The following is a 23,023-nucleotide window of genomic DNA, read 5'->3' on the forward strand; positions in this document are numbered from 1 at the left end:
GCTTGAAATGGGTGAACTGTTTAAATTATTATGCTCTCATACAAATTGAGCTGCTGCAGGATTTTTGGTAATGGAAACAATTCCAAATTATTTGTAATAGCACGTGAAGGAGTGTGGTTGTTGTCTAATTTTGTAGTACAGCAACTGCAACATATTAGGCATTCAGTTAGTTCATATTTGTTTCCTGCTAAAAGGTAGAGCGCTAATTCAAACCATTTAGAATCTTCATTGTCTTCTATTTTGTATGCTATGTCCACATTTTTTGTGTTCCTTTTGTAAAACGTTCTGCGGCAACACACACATACATGGTTTGGTACTTCAGCCGATGACCTTTTAAAATGTACTATTTCTTTTCTGTATGTGTGTAGTAGAAGGTTGCTATATGCAGAATTGTTGCTACTATGTTCTAAAACTGTTGCATTTTATAAGTGGCTCTCACTTCCAAAATACTTTCTCTGAATATGGTCAATTTCTTCTTGTAAGTATTTGGGTGTACCATGCAGAAGAGTGGTATTTAGGGTGCCTAATTCTGGAGCTGGACTTTTTGCATAGTATATTATATACACTAGATTTCTTACATTGGAATGATGTATTGATATCCTTTTGATATCATGGAAGGTGCTTTTGCAAATAGGCCCAGAAATGCAGGCTAATGAATGTCCTTTTAGTCCTGTGGATTTCTGCACTGGACAAATATCCATATTTTGCAGCACTTTCATTTTACTTTTCTCTTTACCTTTTACATACTGATTAAGAAACTGACGTAAAGATTTGAACGCTTTGTTTGGAATGGTACACATTGATGTGCATGGCCATTTTTATACTGCACAGTGTGGTTCTGCTGAATCGAGAGGTAATTCTGAGTTTTCAGGGAATACATTTGTAAGCAGTGTTTCTTGTTCCATGATGGTAGTATTGATTTTCTCATACCCTCGTCCACTGCTATGGATGGCAATTGTGTTTGTTTGATTTTGTTTGTATGCTTCTTCATTAAAATATGGTTCTGTGGTTGTTGTATGACTCCATTCACCACCACAAACATGTAAGACATTATTTTTGTTCACATTCCGTTTATTGCTCAGTTTCATTTGTAGTTTAGTACTTAGTTTTGTTAGTGGTTTCATCCTATTTAACACTAATATAAACAACTTCCTTTTGAGAAGGATTGCACTGTCCACGAGACATTGTAGGATTAACTTTATACGGTAGGTTTTAAGGGGTGAGGATGATTTCGGTCCTCTTAGTAGATTCTGGAGGACTTTGTGATGAAACATTTTTGATAAAATACTTTTTTTACTATGCATTCTTGTTACACTATCAGGATTATTAGGAGCATTGTTAGCTGTACTGTTAGTCATTTGTTTGACAACATTTGTGTGTTTTGTGACACATTTTGATGCAGGAGGTAAAGTTTTGGTTGTTGAGACTTCCTTTGTTTTGCTAACCAACTGCATTAGCTGGTTTCTTCTAATATTCTCTACAAACTCTACAACAGGTGGATGCTTACATTGGGCACTTTTATTTTTATTTGCTCTACTTTTGTGTTCCTTTCTACGGAGTTGCTTTTTGGCAGGCATTCTTTGGTATCTGTTGAAAAAAGGTATACTTTGGTCTGTTGTCCAATGTTTGTGTGCTGTGTGCATGTGTGCGTGAGTCTGATGGGGAAGGTCTTTGTCATGGTGTGTCAATGTGCATTGGACTCGCGCAATGATTTGGTAAGGCTACTTTATTGTTTCTATACTACTACAATGTGCTTCAGATGAGAGTACAAAGTGGCCTATTTGTGACGAAAACCATTATTAATGAACAAAATGCCATAAACTTGCAACAGCAACTTCTTTTCTAAATCTAACCTTCTAAGGATTACGTATGTTATTTGAGTTCCAAACACAAAGGGATTTGTGAGCCATTCTGCCTGTTATTCTTTGTTCAATAAATGGATATTTGTAGGTAGAATGGTTTAGAAATCAATGTTTGCTTTGGCGCCCAAAATAAACAAATAACCCACACAGCCTCTTTGAGGAGTAGTTACAATATAAAGCTAGTACTGTACTTACTTTTTTTTGCAAAATAACCAGGTTTCTTCGAGTATGTCATCTGCAGTGTAGATGCTGTTGATTCTCAGGAGAGTAGTCTTCACTGCGGTGCAAAAAACTAAATCAATGACTTAGTGTGTTTACAGCAGTGATGATACTGCACACATTAATTGTGCTTCTTTCGTCACAGCATCATACTTTCATATTTCAACCCAGTGCATGTGTGCATTTCACTTCACTCTGTGCAGTCTTTCCATGGCATTTGCAATATGGTACTTGAAAGTCCTTCAAAATTGCTAACAATTTTAAGTTTATGGAAAAGCCTTGTTTTTTACACAGTGTACTATGTATAGGCGAGAGGTTTGTAAGCGATAGGGCACAGTAGTAGATGGGGAAAAATATTCTACTTGCAAATTAAAAGCACAATGCCGAAAAATCGGGAGACCCTCAGCGGGAGATGTCACCACAGCAATCAGGAGCGCTTACTTTTCTCATACGATTACATTGCAAGTAGCATTACTGTAGCCTGTACACAGTACACAACTCTGACATTTTCACATACAAAATTGAGTTCCACCCTAAATAGGCATGCTTGCAATGTATGTATAGGTTATGCGGAAGACAGTAAGCAGTTGTGCAGTTTGTCAATCATAAATCGGACATCTTGCACTTAAAAGGGGGAACATTGGTATGTATTGCCTGTGCACATTTAGCACCATTAATTTGTCTAAATTAAATTATAAGGGTTGAACATGTTCTCTGATTACAATATACATACCTGTATTATATACTCATGCATGTGTGCATGCATGGAGCTTTATGTAGAAATTTGCAATACTTGCACAGTAGCTTATGAAGTAGGTGCTTTGCAATGATATGCGACATCCATTCACAATCATCGACAGTAATTTTGAAGTGCGCATTGTTGATGACGGAGTTATAATTAGCGATGTTCAATGTGATTGGTGTATGGTTGTGTGACTGCTTAGTTGTGTCCAATGAGGGACTCAACTTGCTACAGCTGTGGAAAGGGTGGAAGGACTGGGTAAGAGTTACGTGCCGCACGTAAGCAACGCTTGTCCGCAGGTAGGGCGTGTCAAAGTTTCTACAGCAAATCCTGCATGGAAAGGGGACTGTAGGCATCAGCCAATCTGATGTTCACATTACTCTTTTGTGTGGAAAGACTGTGCGTACATTGAAGATGGCAGAGGTGCAGAGGGCCAGGGTTTTGGTGATTGGAGATATTTTTGTGCATGGATTACAACACTATGCCGAAAGTAGGCATGTGGCACACCATTTCGATGTCAGAGGAGTAGAGGTGGTGTGGAGCGCTGACATTGATGGCAACGCTGCTGCAATTCTGAAAGTTTGCAGAGACATGCGTACAATGACCACTACTCATGTGGTAATTTTGCACTACGGTGCTTCCCATTTGGGATACGTGAGTTCACGTACTTTGTTGGCCGATTTGGCACATTTGGTTGAAGCACTCATGACCATCTTCCCAACAACTAAAGTAATTTTTCTGCTTTGCTGCCTAGAATAAAATGGGACAACAATTCTGTTTTCTGTCGAGACCCAAGTATTGGGAGGTGTATCATCAATCACGGCATGCGTGCATTCATGATACGAGCTGGTATGTTTTTCTGCAGCCACGATAACATTGCTTCAAGCAATGCGGATTATTTCGAAGCAGATGGTGTTGTGCTATCTTCTTTGGGAAATGCAATGTTCTTTTGGAACGTAAGGCTTGCTTTAGAGAAGGTTCTGTAATGGTTGTAGGAGTAAAGCAAGGACAAAAAATACAAAAAAATAAATAAAATAACAGATGTCTGTATGGTATCTGGCCAAAAATTAAAAAAAGGCTCTTTTCAGAGCCCATTTTAAAGGGGAAAAAGGGGAATGACACTTTAATGTACCGTCGTCACGCTCTGATCCTATAAATGTCCACGAACATGGTGGTACTTCGCAGCCAGCGTGTATCACCAACGGGGATTCAGGGGTGGAGACGCATGCAATGAGAATGAGTGGAGCTAGGGATTGGTCCATAAAGTTCAGTAGGTGTGTTCTGAACTGGGCACTTTAGTAAGACCGTCTTCTCCCTGACAGGACACCACACAGCCATGGCTTTTCATGCTCGAAAACAGATTATCTGGATTTTGGGAGACTCATGGATACATTGGTTGAAGGTGCATGCAGAAAGCTGCAGTTTATCTGCAGATCTTGGATTTCCTCATGTGGAGGTTCACTGGCATGAGGTTGCTGGACTTGGTACCTCTCTGTTTTACTTTACTGACAGAGCGTCCTCCAGATATACTTATCATTCACTGCGGAGGAAACAGTTTTGGCCATGTCTCTGCAATTTCTTTGCAATTTGCAATGAAGGAAGAACCTGCGAAGCTCATGGTCTTGTTTCCAAATTGTCACATACTATTTTTCATGTATTGCACAAAGACAAATATGGCTGCGTTCTTCTGCTTTTGGTCCACAAATGAAGAAAGCGAGACGCAATGTGAATAAGGCTGTTTGTGCCTTTTTAAGAGATGTTGGCATGTCCTCCTTCCACATTGAAAACATTTTGTTTCGCAGCTCTTTCATTTTCCGCAGAGATGGAGTCCACCTCACATATGCTAGCAATCAGATTTTTCTTCGCAATGTACAAAATGCATTGCGACCTCTTCTGAATTCACACTAACCTATCTGACAATCCGTTTTCTCCAATCCACAGTTTTTGACCCACACAACACACCACCGAAAGGCTCTTTTCAGAGCCACCACTTACTCCCAGCGTCCACTTCGTTGTGTTTGCTCCGCTTGCACGCTCCCTTTTTCCCCTACGACTGTCCGCAAACTTTTCCACCACTCCGTGGGGGTTTATGACCGTCACTTCATAGTTCTATCTTTAAACTGAGAAAGGCAGCTCTGAAAAGAGCCTTTGCGGTAATTTTTGTTGTTTTCACGTTTATTGCTTCACATCACACGACACACTAGGAGAAGAGGCCAAAGGAGGGTAAGTAAGGGACACCAGCCACTGGGATAAGAAAGGGCAAGTAAACAGAGAAAGATATAGGGTGAGCTTTATTTAGGTTAAGGAGCAGATCTTCTGGTGCTCTGCGACCGTAGCCTCAAAAGCACTTTGAAAACTCTCCCCCCTGCAGAGTACTGCGTCACAATAATTACACATTATTGTCACCTTTGAAAGGTAAGGGTCAACAGCCCTGGCTTGTGAGGCAGCTGGTGGGAGGCGCTCCCCCACAGGAGGATCAGACACAGAGGATGCTGTGGAGGAACTCAAGCGACTACGCTCTTCACATGCCACTACCTTGCGAATGTCCGCATTGTGGAACGAAGTGAGGTGTTGCTTCATGGTTGTCGTACCAAAGCTGTACGAACCAACTCTCCCGCGACTCAGCACCACCTCGCACTGGTTACACTTCACCAGGTTTGCACGTGCTTTTGGTACGTTCCCATAAACGGAAAACAACCGCCACACCCACGACTCCCAGTGAGTGCTCCTACTGCTGAGTTCCTCCACTTCATTCTGTTCCTCTTCTTCTTCCTCTCTCTCTACATCCTCACCCATATATCTCTCTGCAGGCTCTTGGGGAGGTGGTGTTGGTGGCGGGTTTGGGGTGGTGCTGAGGCTAATGAACCAACAGCATCCATGGAAGCCATCCCGATTAGATTCCTTTTGGTCACTACAGCATTAAAGGCACTACACCTCAATCTGCTATAGCTAGAAGGAGAATGAAGATGCGCTCGGGGTGTGGCCATTTGTAGGGGTGGAGGGGTGTGCCTCGTGACCGTCTTCATCACTGCAAAGAGGTACACAAATTTTACACATCAAGTCCTCAGGTCAACTATTGTCTGGGATATCTGAAATTATATTTTTGCACTCTACAATACTTTGCCTTGTGTCTACAATTTCTTTTTGACTGTTGCAGAAGCACACAAACTGTGCAAATTAGTCCACACGCTCAGTGTGAGTGCGGTCAGGTGATGACGTCCTGAACACATCCGCACCAGAAATGATAGTCTGCTGGATAGCAATGCAGAGTACCAAACGTGCGCATGCACGCAAGTGTCCTATGGACAGTGTTCGGGTTCTGAAACAATTTCAAAGTGCGACACAAGTGAGACGGTCAGTTAGGGACAGGCGCGATGTTCGCTATACTTACGGTTGTACTGCGCATGTGCATACATGATATGTTCACTGTACAGACAGTTCCAGTGTCCTTGGGACAACTCCATTTTGTTTGCCTATGAACTTGCCGGCCACCGCGCCTGCTCTAAGGATGGCACCATTTTGGCTGCGCCCGATAAGTACAGGTATACTGTCCTTCACACACTCCCATTTTGCTTATTTACAGACATCTGTTGTGTTCTACGAACATGTTTCATCTCATTTACAAGCGGTACGACGAGGTATAATGTTCTTTCTGTTTATGTACGCACAACTTCAACAGATGGTGCGGTCAAACTTCAAGTCCATCTCACTTGACATTAGTAAGGGTAGGTGTACTGCCTTTACAGCATCCACATTCCATTCCTTACGGATAGGTCGAACAGGCGCGCTGTTTGCGAACATTTTAACTCTTAAAAAAAAAAAACTCTCTTTCACTACAACTACTGTACAAAAACATTCCAAACACACACACTCTTCAGTCTTCAGTCCAAAGAAATAGCGGGGGAAGCGGACACTGACACAAATATGGGGGAATTAGGATTCAACACGGGCTGGTTATGAGGAGAAGATTTGTGAGGGGAAGAAGGGATGGATATTTCATCAAAACGTCTATTTTCATCTTCAAGGTTTGGGGATGGTTCACTAGGGAATGGAGAAGCGGGGAAGATACAGGTGGGGCAATGGTAACAAACTTTTCCTCTCACACAGTCCTCCACAAACTCCCGTAAACTTTCAAAATTCTCGTTCAATATGTCCATTTTCTGCTCAATCCTTTTTATCCTATCTTCTTCTATTTCATTTGTTGCCCTTTCTTCTTTTCTTTCCTGGTCTGTTCCAAAAAAATATACGTATGTTAAATACCTATAAAATACTGGTCATTATTTTGCATATGCAGAGCAATGTGTACCATTATTGTCGCTGTCTTCAGACATTTCACCATGCGGAAAATACTCCTCCAGCCACTCCAAAGTACTAGCCATTTCTGAGTTAAAAGAACAGAAAGAAATTATTATTTCTGCACCACATATCCAAAAAAAACACACACATACAAAAAATGGCCTCCACTCACTCTTTTGATGTAATGTCCCTTCTTCCTACTGCATCCGTCCACTGTCGTTCCAGGCTGCCGACTTTCTGTGAAGTGATTACGATGGCATCCTTTTTTTTATGGTACCATCCATTTCATTCTACATGCTTCCATATTTACTTATTACTACTTACAATATCTTTGTCCTTTTTTTACGTTGTACACTTTTTGTGTAATACAATAGTACATTTTCAGATACCCCCCGCCTCTTTGGGTAATGTTGATCCTGTCCCCCCCGTCCACAAACAGGCGCTCAGTCCGTCCCTTTCTATTATCAATAGGGAGGGGGTTCTGTATGCTGTGTGTTAAATGTATATCAAGTACGTACATTATGCTACATATCTCCCAAAATCACATCATCACAGTGTACATTCCACACAACGCCTTCTTTGACACACTGGGCCTCATTACAACTCACGCGGTATGGAAACAACGGTGGCGGTAAACCCGCCGCCACTGTTGTTTCCATACCAGGTGATCACGACTCCTGCAGGTGGAGGCGTCAATCCCGCCAGGTCTGACCTGGCGGGTTTAACACCGCCCGCCTGCAGGCGGACGAGGAAACACCAGCACCATCACGAGATGGTGCCAGTGTTTCCATGATCCTCATTCCCATTGAGTCCTATGGGACTCAATCCCCATTTCTATTGGGACTCAATAGGAATGGGGATTTACACCATTCCGCCTCTGGAATTCCCGGGTCACCGGGGTTGTAACCGCCGGACTCATAATGAGGCCCACTGTCATGATTAAGTTCCCATTCCAAAATCCTGTACAATTCAGTACAAAAAAAACTTTGTTTAGGGGATGTTGTGGTTAAGTTGCCCTCCCAAAAACCTGTAAAATTCACTAAAACAAACCTTTGTTGAGGGGACGTTATGGTTAAGTTGCCCTCCCAAAAACCTGTTCAATTCACTACAAAAAAAACTTTGTTGAGGAGACGTTATGGTTAAGTTGCCCTACCAAAAACCTTTGCAGTTCACAAAAAAAAAATAATTTCGACCTCCCCTTTCTGGTTCAAATTAAAACCGAAAAACCCCTGAAATTCGACAGTTATGGTAACGTAAGCCCCCAAGCCTGCCACCGCCCCTGTGCACTGCTACCACTAACACCCAGACCATGAAAGATGTCATCTCAAATGTCATTGATGACATCACTGACGACGTCACATGTTTAGTCCCTTTGTTTTCTTTCCCTGCCATATATATATATTCATTAAAATTCAGTAAAAAAACTTTGTTAAAGGAATGTTATACTTCACAGCGAAAACAAAAAACACTGCTCATTCCCCCATTATGGTAAGCTAAGCAACCATAACTCGCACCATCTATGCGCATTGCTAAGACTAACTCCCAGGACATCAAAGATGACATCACAAACATCCACAAGCTTTGCAATATCTAAAAGACAATTATGAATACTACAAAGAAATTAATATTGAATAAAACTTGAAGGATACCACTGAACTAATTCAAGAGACACAGGAAGCTGCTCAATTTGAGCTCCTAGATCCTGCTACAATATCCAAAACTTTAGACCATTGTACAATTCACCCATTGCATTCTAATGACACCGTAGAAGATGCACTAGAAACGTACCAAATGCGTCAAACAAAAGGATCACCAATCAGCATATGGGAAAAAAGTATAGAAGCACGTGCTTTTCCTCTACTTTTTCCTACTGGCAAAGGAGGAAAGTACGATGATAGACCTATTCAAATAACAGCATCAGAATATCGCTCATTACGGATGTATTCTGAAGATCCCAGATTTAGACAAAATGTGGATACATATTCCACCTACTCTTTGAAAGTGAACTAGCAACTTTATGTTACGGAGTTGCACATACATTAAAATCAGGATCCCACTTTCAAAATATGTCAGCTACACAATTATTACAAAAAGTGCAACAAAAAGATGAGGTTTTACAATCAAATATTACAAATCTATTAGCAAATATGCGTGGTACTAAAGAATACTGGTTTCGACGTCACAGAGATGTACGTTGTATGATAAGAAACCTTGGCCCACCCACTTGGTTTGTTACATTAAGTTGTGCAGAATATGCATGGGAAGATTTACATGATTTCCTACGCATATCAAACAAAAACAAAACAAACATAGATATACTAACACATGGAGAACTTTGTTCTCTAGATCCTGTTAATGTTTCAGGATATTTTCACCATCGCTTGCTTCATTGCTATGCTACACTCCTCTTGGAGAAGTGCAACACTTCTTTTGGAGAAAAGAATACCAAGCCAGAGGAGCACCACATATCCACATGCTTTTATGGATTAAAGATGCTCCTCAATTTGGTCAAGACAGTGACGCCACTGTTTTACAATTTATTGAAAAATATGTCACTTGTCAAATTCCATCAGAAGCAACAAATAGTGATCTCCAAGCACAAATTTCACAATTTCAAAGACACAAATGTGGCAAATATTGTCGTCGCAAATACAAAAACAAAGGGAAATACTACACCAAATGCCGCTTTGGTTTCCCTAGACCGGTTACAAAAACAGGTCAAGTGAACAGATTCATGTGTTTAGTTAGACATAGTGTTAAAGGCAAATCTCCTAAAAATACATATTACATAAAAAGAACGGAAGAAGAAAAATATATCAATGATTACAATGTAATCATTGCCCACTTATGGAATGCAAACATAGATGTGCAGTACATTGCAGACAATTCCACTGCAGTTGCACGATATGTTACAGCATACTTAACCAAAGCAGAAAAAACAGAGCTACAAGACCTCTGGAATGGCCTGTCATCAGACAAAACACTGTCTCAAAAATTCTACAGCTTGGGCATAAAAATGCTCTCCCATAGAGAATGTGGCTCCTATGAAGCAGCAGATCGTTTAACTGGTACTGATTTGTATGGAAAATCTGAAAATATAGTATGGCTAAATCTTGGTCCTGCTAAATCTAGAAAAAGAGTTCTAAAATCATATGAAGATATAGAAACAATGTCCAAATATGATCCCAACAGCCAAGACATTTTAAAAACCAATTTGCTGGACACATACTGCCCAAACAGAAGTACCACTTTGGAAACCATGGGCCTCATTACAACCCAGGCGGTAAGTTCCCTTCTTTACCACCATGGTGTAAACTCCATTTACACCATGGTGGATGGCGGATTTACCGCCCCATTCCAAGGTGAATGGGGCGGTAAATCCCCATTCCCCATTTACCCTCCCCATTCCCATTTTTGCCCCATGGGGCATAATGGGAGTGGGGAAGGCGCTAATTACGGCACCGTAAATTACGATGCCGTAATTAGCACCAAGGCGGGTTAGCGCCTTGCATTTTAACGCCTGCTGAAAGCAGGCGTTAAAATGGTAATCAGGCGTTAAGGGTTAACGGCGCCGACGGCGCCGTTAAACCCTTAACGCCTGGGTTGTAATGAGGCCCCAAGTGTCTATACCACATAGCCCAAAACTTCACATACAAAAATAATATAAAACCCGATGAAAAAAAGGTAGATACACAGTGACAAATTGTGAAGGCAGCTTAGTAAAACTCACCAAACCAAATTTAATTAATCATATCAAATTGTCATTAAAGACTCCTCAACATAAAGAACTATATTACATGTCCCTGCTACAACTCTTTAAACCATGGAGAAAAGAAGAAGAAATACTAGATAACTATGACTCCTATGAAGACGCTTTCAAAGCAAATGAAAGCACTATAACTGATGTAAACTTTACACAGTACAAAACAATGTTGCACAATGAACAGCAACACGAAGAACTACTGCAGGCCCAACTAGATGAGGACACTCCTAACAGTAGTCAACCTTCTGTAACAGGAAGCCAAGAACCACTGGGAGAGCCACTAATAACAAATGAGGCAGAATTAGCTATGACAGAAGTAGAAAACACCATGTGTCAGTATAAAGAAGACTTAACTATACTACAATCAAAACTAAACAATGAACAACGTAGCATTTTTGAAGAAGTAAACAAAAGAAATTGCACATGGTGTACAACATGAAAACAACAAATGCACCTGCCAAAATTACAAACCTATACTACTGTACGTCAGTGGTGAAGCTGGTTCTGGCAAAACATTCTTAATCAAAATCATCAGTAAATTCCTTCAACAATTGACAAACAACAAACTGTCAGCTGTTGTCACTGCCCCCACAGGTTTAGCTGCCTACAACCCAGGCAGTGTCACTTTACATCGATTACTACTCCTGCCAGTAGAACACCAAAACAAATTAGACTATTACAAACTTTCTACAGAAGCTGAAATGGAACTACGCAAAGTATTAAAACAAATGAAAATGCTACTAGTAGATGAAGGGAGCATGGTCTCCAACCTAATGTTGGCCTTGATTCACCTCAGATTACAAGAAGTACTCAAAACAAACCATGAAGAGCTCTTTGGAGTAAAACACATTATTGTTTTCGGAGATCTTCTTCAATTGACACCAGTGAAAGGTGAGTCTATTTTTAAAACCTTAGGACACAAACTCTGCCGTAAAACTGTTGGCAGCATTGGAAATGTCAACCTTTGGCAACATTTCCAATATAGAGAATTAACAGAAAATATTCGGCAATCTGCAGATCTCATCTATGCCAACATCTTAAAAAGTATTAGAGTTGGTATATTATCTCAAGAAGCACAAGAAGCACAAACAATATTGAAAACCCGGCACATTCATTATGGCCATAATGCATGTGCTACGGATGGAACAATTAGCCCACAAAAATGTAAATTGTATGGCCTTAATGCCAACTCTTGCAAGCTGTTTCAAATTCAATGTTAAAAAAAGAAATGCAACCAATAATTGAAATTAGCGCCAGAGACAAACTAAACATACATGGTATGACACTACCCATGTGTGAACAAGCCACAACGAGACTAAATAGTTTTGAAAATTCAATCTCCAACACAGCTGGATTGGAAAAAATATTAAAATTATCCTTAAATTGCAGAGTAATGCTTAAACGTAACCTTGACGTGGATCAAGGACTAGTTAATGGAGCACTGGGTACAGTTGTTGGCTTTCAAACATACCCACGTAACAACAACATTCAGTTTGTCAATTTTCTCTTTGACAAACTTTCAGAAGTGAAAAGGATAGGACGCTCAACATCTCGATTCCTTCTCTTCAAAGACATGTATGTACGAAGAGAACAATGTTCTCTAACTCTTGCATACGCAGTCACCATTCATAAATCACAAGGTCTTACCCTAGACAAAGCATTGATAGACATTGGTAACACAGTCTTTAAAGAAGACATGAGCTACGTAGCACTATCACGCTTACGTACACTTGACAGTCTATTTCTAATCAACTTTGATGCAAGTAAAGTAAACACTGATATTCCTTGCATTTCAGAATACAATAGACTTCGTTCACTATACACCCCCATCTAAAAACATATCCTATTCCACAAAAAGTAAAATGTTCTAAAAGAAAACTAAATCAAACAGAAATGCAACAGGATGTCACTGCAAATCCTCCAAAGAGATTAAAAGAAACTAATACTTCATCAAGTACAACAATCAAAAAAGAACCTATTAGGGAAAGTAAACCAGGTACTTCTTCAAAGAAGGAAGACAAACTCCAAAAAAAGCACTCAGATACAGAACTACCTGGTCCATTTAAACTTTCAAATGTAAATGGTGTAAGTTGCTACGCAAATGTAGCAATGAATATTCTATTTCAATTACCACCAATAGTTGACAACATTTACTTACACAGTACAGACCAATTGTGTTTGCAAATGTTAGTACTTCATAGAAACGCAACAAACAATCCTGACAACACGTATAGTGTTTATGGAATAAGACAACAATTGGACTACTCTGCTGGAATGGTAAAATTCACTATAAACTCACAGGAAGATCCACAAGAATTTCTAATATACTTACTACAAGTAATGGAAAACAAAAACATACCTATAAATGAAATCTTGTAGATTTCATACATGTGGAAACATACATGCACTCTGTGCAACAATGTGACACAAGAACAAATCCCCAATGAGTGCTTTGTGTATGTATCAATACCTAATTGTGAATCCGTTCCATTTCAGCAACTTGTACAAGATGCAAACCATGGTAGATTATGTACTACCTGCAATTCAGATAATCGCTTCACCTTACTAATACAAACACATAGTAAATACGTAATACTAATGTTTCTACATTACAATGCAGATGGTACCAAAAACAACTGCAAGCTGACTGGATTCACACATGGTCAAGTATCACTTGGTAAAAAAACCTTCACAACAATAGTTATAATCTACCACACAGGAGCCACAACCAATGCAGGTCACTATACTGCATATATAAAAAAGAATTGTGGATGGTTTGAATGTAATGATAGTACCATTACTCTAAAGCAGAGATTACCTGCAAATCTTACAAACGCTTATTTAATCTTCTTAAAATCAAAATTTATTAACTAAACTGTACTTAAACATTAACTAAACTTTTATTAGAAAACTATGAACTGTTACAATATGCCAACAGCTACATAACTGCCCCAAGATTCTACAACAACTAAACAGATAAATGAATACCACTAAATTATATAAAAAATAAACAGTTAGAATACACCAACTGGTATCTAACACCCCAAAGATTTTCAGTAACCAAACAGATAAATCAATATCACTACATTATAACAAAAATAGACAGTTAGAATACGCCAAATGGTATCTAACTACCCCAAAATTTTACAACATCCGAACAGATAAATCAATACCACTTCATTATAACAAAAAATAGACTGTTAGAATATGTCAACAGGCATCTAACTGCTTCAAAAATCTGCAACAAGCCAATATACAGAGCATTAGACAGAAACAACAAGTGAACACTGAAAACAAACAAACAAAAAGACTGTAGCATAACAAAAAAGTTTTTTTTTTAATCCAACATGGATTTTATTTCTCCCTCAGACACAATGATTTTAGCAACAAACACAGAAACTGAGCAAATTGCACAGTACACTGGTTTGTAATCTACTAAATATGAGGGTAAAAAAAATGTTGATTATTCAATGTTATAAGTTGTTACAAATTACCAATACTAACAAAGTCTTTTCTTTTATCACAGAAATAAACAAGAAATACATGTACTCCAGTTACTAAACCAAACAGTAAGTATATTATATTAAGTACAACCATCACAGCAAATCACACCCATAGTGACTTATAACTTTTCTGCCTATAAATTTGATCTTGTCCATGCACCCAAGACTATAGGACCTGCCCACAACCACCACAGCGTATCACACCCATAGTGGCTTATAACTTTGTTGCTTATGAATTTGTTCTTGGATCCCAAAGTTATAAACCACTATGGGTGTTATATGCTGCGGTAGTTGTGGCCAGGGCATAGAGTCTTGGGTGCATGGCCATATGGCCATGCACCCAAGACTCTATGCCCTACCCACAACCATCGCAGCATATCACACCCATAGAATCAAACATTTCAACTATGCCATATGGACACTTTTAATGTCCGCGGACATCATGAGTGTCCTTAGAACAGTTTCAACTTGTCTACGATCAGTATGGACAGACATAGCGTCCTCAGGACACCCTCATTTCGTTTATTTACGAACATCCCAGGACACATAATGTGTTCTAAGAACACTTTGAACGTGCTTGCGAACATGTGTTCTTAGAACAATTTGAAATTGCTTGCGAACAGAACGGACATGCATACCGTCCTCAGGACACCCCCATTTTATTTATTGACGAACATCCCAGGACACATGATGTGTTCTTAGAACAGATTTAACTTGCCTGCGAACAAAACGAACAGGCTTACCGTCCTGAGAACACATCCATTATGTTTATTCTCTAACATTTCAGGACACCGCCAGTGTTCTTAGAACACTTTCAGCTTGCTTGCGAACAATACGGACAGGAGTAGTGTCCTCAGAACATCCCCATTTCGTTTATTTAGAACATTTTAGAACATCTGCGTTGTCTGCGGACAAAGCGAACACAACAGGGGGGGTCTACCACCTAAATAAATAAAACATTTAACCCATCTCTTACTCCACCACCCTCCCCAAACACTTTCACACAACAACACACTGTACTAAATAGTATTTTTCAACAAAGTTTCACCGCGCTGTCCGCGGACGTGCGTGAATCCAAGATGGCGGGCGTTCCCGAAAATCTGACGCGCTTCACGCTCTTCACCGTCCAATCAACGAACACGTTGCATGTCTGCGGACATGACGCAAGCTGATTGGCTAATCAGGACACTGTCCGCGGTGCGAACAGGGAAGTGCGTCCGCGGACCGAACATAGATATCACTAATTATTTTTACCTATTTTTTGCTCATTTTTTAAAAAAAAAACTACTGGATGGATTTTCACCAAATTTGCAAAAGCACACTTTCGGGACCAAGCCACAGCTCCTGCTCCAAATTTGGTGAAAATCCGTCCAGCGGTTTGGGCTGTAGACGTGAGCAAAGTTTTTTCCCCATTCAGTCTATGGGAAAAAATAAGTTTTGGGACCCCCCCCTTATAACTTTGCCCCCCCTGAACCAAACCTCACCAAACTTTGCACAAAAAATTCAGAGTGACCCATATACTTTTTTTGCAATGTTTGGTGAGGATTCGTCCAGGGAGAGCGAAGTTATAAGCCACCCAAAAAGGGCTCCTCCTATGGAAATAGCAACTTAACCATAACTACAAAATATATATATATATTACACGGCCCGCGGTAGGAGCCGTGTAGTTATGGTTAAGTTGCTAAACTCATAGGAAGACCCCTTTTTCGGCGGCTTATAACTTCCCCCTAGAGGAATCCTCACCAAACTTTGCAAAAATGTATATGGCACGGTCTGATTTTTTTCAGCAAGATTGGTGAGGTTTCGTTCTGGGGTGCGGGGAAGTTATAGGGGGGTTCCAAAATTCTTTTTTTTCCATACACTGAATGGAGAAAAACTTTGCGCACGGCTACAGGCCGAATGGCTGAATGGATTTGTACCCTAATTTGCAGCAGGAGCAGATGCTTTGGTGTGTTTGGTGGAAATACGACCAATACTTTTGTTGCAAAGAACTGAAAAAGATTTGTGATATCTGGCTCCGCTCCGCAGACCCATTTCCCTGTTCGCTTCACGTACAGCAGGCTCATTGGCTTGCAGTACGCTGTGCTGTCGACGAACTTTGGATACGTCCGGTGGTTGGCTGGAGGGAAGCGTGCTGATGCGTCAAAGATTTTGGGAAACGCCACCATGGAGGACAGTGCACCGCCGGAAGGGACTGACAAACATAATGTACAGCATGTGGTGGTGGGAGGAGGGGATGGAAAAGGGTTGGGGAGAGAGAAGTGGTTAATCAGAGATATGTGATTATTAGGTGGACGAAGACGGTGGTGTGCCTGCAGTGTCCGTGCGTACTACACCCATTCCCAGACCCTGCACAGGCCCCAACCATGTGTGATGAATGCAGGCAGCCTTCGTTACAACATGGTAGCTCATGCCGCGACCTCTTGCCGTGCTGCCTGGTGGTACCTGAATAGCAGACGAGGAATGCATTGCAAAACATATATTACACCATGTGGTGGTGGGAAGGAAGGGATGGAAAGGGTTGGGGAGTGAGAAGTGAATCATATGAGATATGTCACTAGGTGGACGAAGATGTTAATGTGCCTGCAGTGTCATTGCATACAGCGCCACATAGCGGGTCTCTGCACAGCCGCCTCCCATGTGTGCTGCATGCAGGCAGGCATTGTTATAGCACGATAGCTGGTGCAGAGACCTATTGCCGTGGTGACTGGTGGGAGCTCAACTGCAGAAGGGGAGTACATTGCACATGACATGCACATTATAAGATACTGTGTACTGCGGTGTGTTGCAAGGATGGAGGCCTTGCAGCGACAACTATGTGCCGTGGTTGGAAGTAGGTTTCACATTGTTCCCTTCTGTGTGTGGTACGTCAGCATTGCATAGATGGTTGATTGCATGGATGAGGTGCTCCTTAGCACATCCTACAGTGTTTAATCCATGGTTGCAGCAAGTGGAGTGAACAGTGGAGATGGACTAAACTGCATATCGCGTCGGATTGCGTAGTGTCCATTGCGCAGAGTGGTGACATCTGTACTGCATTATGACGTATTGCTTTTCTGTACTGAATAGGGAGCTGGGAGGCATACTATGTGCATTAAAATGGGTATGGGTGCCAGAGGCTGTGTTATGTTTCCATAAATAGCTGTATTACGGTGTGGAGGTTTGGTAGTAGTGGCTGTGGTGCGTGCAGTATGGTATGTGAGCACATGATGGTATGCATGCTTGCATTATGTTTTGTGGTGGGTGTGGGCAAGGCCTAGATTATTGGGTGCATGGCCAAAGGCCGTAGGCCATGCACCCAATAGTCTAGTCCTTGCCCACACCCCCTGCAGCAATACAGTTTATACTGCATCTGTCACAGACTCCTCACCTTTACAGAATGGTTGTGGAGCAGATTGTACACTTGATAGAGCACCAGAAGTCAGCTGACATGCAAATACTGTTGGTTGTTTGGTTGGATTGTCAGTAACACCATTGTATGTGAATGAAAGTGGGTAGGGGTGCCACAGGCTGTGTTAAATTTGTAGATTCTGGGAAAAGGTGAACCTTTCTATGCATAGACGTATGATGGTGCCGAGCTTGGGTAGGAGTGCCAGTGGCTGTGGTATGTGTGTGGATTGTGGTACTTGATGACATGTTGCTATTCATGGCTGCATTACGTTGCAGTGGGTGTGGCCAAGGCCTAGACTATTGGGTGCATGGCCAAAGGCCATAGGCTGTAGGGCATGCATCCGAAAGCCAAGACCTTCACCATACCCACTGCAGCAATGCAGTTTTGTCTGCATCTCTCAGAGGGTGGTCACCTTCACAGAATGTTTGTAGAACACATTTTACTCTTCATAGAGCACCAGAAGTGCGCTGACATGCATACATTGTTGGTTCCATGGGTGCGGTCATTGTTGGAACATCCTATAGTTTTCGGTGTATGGCTAGAGATTGTGCAATGAAGTCTTGCAGTGCCCATTGGATGCAGTGCTGGAACACTCTCAGCATACAAGAGGGTACGGTTAAAGTGAATGTGCGATGTGCTTGGACATTCTGGTTTGTGCAGCTTCCTGGGTTTAGGCCTAATGTTGTGAGGATTGTGCGGTTTGGTTGCCAGTGACATAATACTTTGTGCATGGAAGTGGGTAGAGGTGACAGAGGCAGTGGCATGTTTGTGGAATCTGCTAACTGTGACATGTTTCCATGCATCGCTGTTTTATGTTGCTGGGGTTGGGAGGAGGTGCCGCTGGCTATGTTACGTTTGTAGTTTATGGCAACATGTTCTCATGCATGGCTCCATTATGTTGTGATGGGTGTCGGCAAGCAGTAGAGTCTTCTGTGCATGGTCAAAGGCGTGATGGGTGGTGCTCCGGACGATTTTGTATGCTGACATCGTGTTTTGTTTCCCACACCTTTGTATGGAAGGTGCTTTGGAAGCACACGTGACGTGTACTCGAAGTGTTGAATGGTAAATATGGAGTGTTGTATGGAAATGATAGTGTTGAATGCAGACTTCTTGGCTGTGATTGGTGCGTGTATGCGTGAATATTTCACAATCCTCAAGGAGGGAGTGCGGGAAGAAGAACAGTGGAGAGGGGAGAAGGACTGCCCCTGCTTTGCTGGGGTGCAGGCCTCTCTGTAGCTGGGAAAATGCACGTGCCACATCCTGCCATTCACAGCATGGTGGGCATGCCAATGGAACTGTGGGTATTATGGAATCATATGTTGAAGGTGTGATTCACAGCAAGGGGCGGTACTACTTTCTCCCAATACTCGCTGTGTAATGAGGTGGACATGGAGAGATGCACAGTGCTGATCGTGGGTGATATATGTATACAAGATCTGTACAGGTATGCCATGCAAAGAGGCGTTGCTGCTAACTTCTGGTTGGAAGGAGTGGACGGTTTTGTGGGTCAGTCTAATGCGTGCAGTTTTGGTGGGATTGTTCACCTTTGCAGATATGTGGCCTCCATCGTTACTGGTGAGGTAGTTGTGGTGCATTATGGAGGTCCGTAATTACCCAAAGGGCACTGAAGGTACAGTGAACAGGGTGAAGCCCTAACAGGCTAAATATGTAACACAGTAAAGGAGGGCATCACACAACTGTATGCTATTAGTAAAGACAGTATGGGAATCCCATTACGAACATACCAGAGGCGCTACACGAAAATTAGTGGCTGAGGAGATGCAGGATCAATTTTGAAAGACAGCAGGATAGTGGGGAATAACTGTATATCCCTAATAAATCCCTCTAGTTAGGGAAAACTTTCCTTAGAAAGTGCTGATGTGCCGCTTACAAAAACGAGGACAGTAAAAGAAATGCAAGAGAAATCATTTTTGAAGAACAGTAACAACATCAAGGTTGTTAAACTCCTGCATGTCCTGGGTCACTATAAATCCCCTAGAGGGGATAAAGGCAAAATATGTGTAAAGGTAAAAGTAAAGTTTACACCTTGGGCTGGACACACATATACAAAATCACTAGTCTAGGCTGTCTATTGTGGGTATGGTTTATAGTCATAATGTCGAAAAAAAAATGTCGACAGACAAAAATTTCGAAAAAAAAATGTCGAAAATAATAATGTCGACATCCTATACTTATAATGTAAAAAGTCATTTTTTCGAAAAAAAAATGTCGACATTTTTTTTTTGTTGACATTATGACTATAAACCCTTAAAACTATCAACACCTCACCCAACACCCCCCTGCCACCCCCCCCACACCCCCCAACCACCCTTTCACCCCTCATACTCAACACATACCAATTATTTATTTATTTATTTATTTATTCAATAAATAAATAACCTAAAAAAGGATCATTTACTATGGGGGGGTCCCCCCAACCCCCCCTCACCCAACACCCCCCTGCCACCCCCCCACACTCCCCAACCACCCTTTCACCCCTCTTTCACCCCTCATACTCAACACATACCAATTATTTATTTATTTATTTATTTATTCAATAATTAAATAAATAAAAATAGTATTTACTATGGGGGGGTCCCCCCTAACCCCCCCTCACCCAACACCCCCCTGCCACCCCCCCACACCCCCCCAACCACCCCTCAACTCAACACATCATATATATATATATATATTTATTTATTTATTCATACAATAAACTAAATTTCGAAAAATGTCGACATTTTTGTTTGTCGACATTATTGTTTTTCGACATTAATTTGTCGACATTTTGACTGTCGACATTATTGATGTCGACATTATGACTGCACACCGTGGGTATATTACTTTTACTATCCCATAGACAGCACAGTACTTCCCAGGGTGACTTTACATTTAAAATCAAAACCAAAAACAAAAGTTATTTTAAAAAAAGGAAAAGAATTGGCCCAATGCTGTTATACTGCCATAATGTAGGTTTTTAGATACAGAAGATTCTCCCGAGTAGGGATAGGCCAACTTTCCAAAGAAGACACATGAACATTTAACATGTAACCAACATCCCCCTGTCCAGTAGAGTGTTAAATGATAGGGCCGGGCATGAGGCTACAAAGCAAAATATATAAAAGACATATAAGGGGTTGTTCATGGTGAGGTATAAAATGTTTTAGTTCTCCATCATGTGACAACCACTGTCTACCGGTTTCAGTGGTGTATTTTTGGTGTAACCACTAGTGGCAAAAAGTGTCGTCGAAGGTCTCTTTGCACAAAGAAGTGCAGAAGACTATGGTGGAAGTGGGCAAGGTAATGGCCAGGCATCTTGGGTGTATGCATGAACTGTATGTACTTGTTTGAAGTTTGTAACATGAATACAGTGCTGTTTGGGAGCTATAATTTTTTAACGGTATGCAGTAAGTAGGGTACTGTGGGTATAAAACCTGTGCAGTGTGCAAGGTAAGTGGCTGGCATCCTACTGTTATGAATGCATTCTATGTATGATATGATATGAAGTGAAATTGTATGTTATGGCATGCGTAATGCGCCTATACACATGTTTAGCAAAGCGCAACAAAACAAGGGATGGGGGAACAGAGGGCAGACAGAGACAACAAACCTACTAGGCCAGGTGTGACTTACATCGCCCAAGTGCATGGTTAGGACGAGGGGAAGGTGCAGTACATGGGTAGAAGAAGATATGACAATAAGTAAAAATACAGGCCGATTGTGCCAAGTGCAAGGATAAGTGCACACATCAGGTGGTGCAAGAACTATTAGGGATACAGAAAACAGTCCCCAAGTGCGGGGTTTGCTAGAAAGGCAGTGCAGGGGTTCGCCTGGCACGGGGAGAGGGCATGGGCCCGACATCACAGAGTCGCCAGGTACGCAGTGCAGAATCAGTTCACGCCAGGCAGTCAGCCAGGGAGAGGAGGAGAAGAAGCAGATGCAAAGAGAAAGGCTTTGAGGTGCTTCCAGAACCGGCAATGGTTCTCAAGTTTCAGGGAGGCAGGGAGGCTGTTGCAGAGGGAGGCCCGAGCTGAAAGAAAACATCTACCACCAACTGGTTGCTTGCAGAAGCGATTGACCCTGAGGGAGTTGGAGGCGGATGACGGAAGAGCACGAGCACAGAGATATATAGTAAGTGAGAGTTGAATTTATTGAGGTCCCAGGGCCCAGAAGGCCTTGTGCATAATGCAGAGGGTATTCACCTTATTCATCGCAGCCACTGGGAGCTATTGCAGACATTTCAGTGCTGAGGCGATACCATCCCAAGTCACGCAGTCCTCTCCTGGATGCGTTGCAGAGGGCAGAGAGTAGAAGCGGGCAGATTTAAAAAGAGCCTGTTGCAATAGTGCAGCCTAGCCCGAAGCACAGCTGTGCAGACAGTGACCATTTGGAAAGTTGATTTAGGTTGCTAAGATACATGCAGTGCTGCTTTTGGTGGTGTAACGTCACGTTATATGTAGGAGATGGGTTAGTGGGGAAAACATTTCGTAGCATTGCCGGAAGGAAAGTAGAGATCTCCTGTTTCGATATTACAATGTATGATATGGGTAAATGAAAACATTGCAACCATATACCACTGAAGTGCCACTTGATGGTAGGGGATGGGAAAAAAAGACAGTGTGCTTTTAAAGAACGTAATGGCCGCTCAGTGGCAGGTACTGTACGCAAAGGCACTTATAACACAATGATAAACATACGGCAGAGTCAGTTTTCATACCTCCAGTTTATGGTGCTGGGTGCGCATGTGGAGGCATGTGGATGCTCAAATCTTGCAATCTTTTACTGAACTTTCTACTGCACGTGCTTTCGAGTGACAGGACACTTGCAGGCGGATTTTGTGATGGTACCTATGAAGTGTTGTGCAGAACTGACAATGTTAGATGCTAATGTCTTATATGGCACTGCTGGAATTGTGTGTGCCTATTTACCCGTATCCAATGAGGTAGTGGTGGGCAAAAGATATGGCAAGGGAAGGACTGCTACTGCTTTACTGGGGTGCAGCCCTCGCGGTACTTTGGGAAGCACGCATGCCACAATGTGCGCTTCTCACCATGCTGGCCAATGGACATGGGACTTTGGGGATGATCCAATCAGGTACTCTGGGTGTGGTTCACAGGAAGGGGCGGTCATACTGTCATACATTACTCTGCATAGTGAGGCTGGCTGTCATGGTGAAACACATTGTTGTGACTTTGGGTGATGCCGTTGTGATATCTCTGCTTAAGTATGCCCTGGAAAAAAACTTTG

The sequence above is a fragment of the Ambystoma mexicanum genome, chromosome 1q, assembly GCF_040938575.1.
Source record: "Ambystoma mexicanum isolate Mex_15411 chromosome 1q, UKY_AmexF1_1, whole genome shotgun sequence".
NCBI lineage: Eukaryota > Metazoa > Chordata > Amphibia > Caudata > Ambystomatidae > Ambystoma > Ambystoma mexicanum.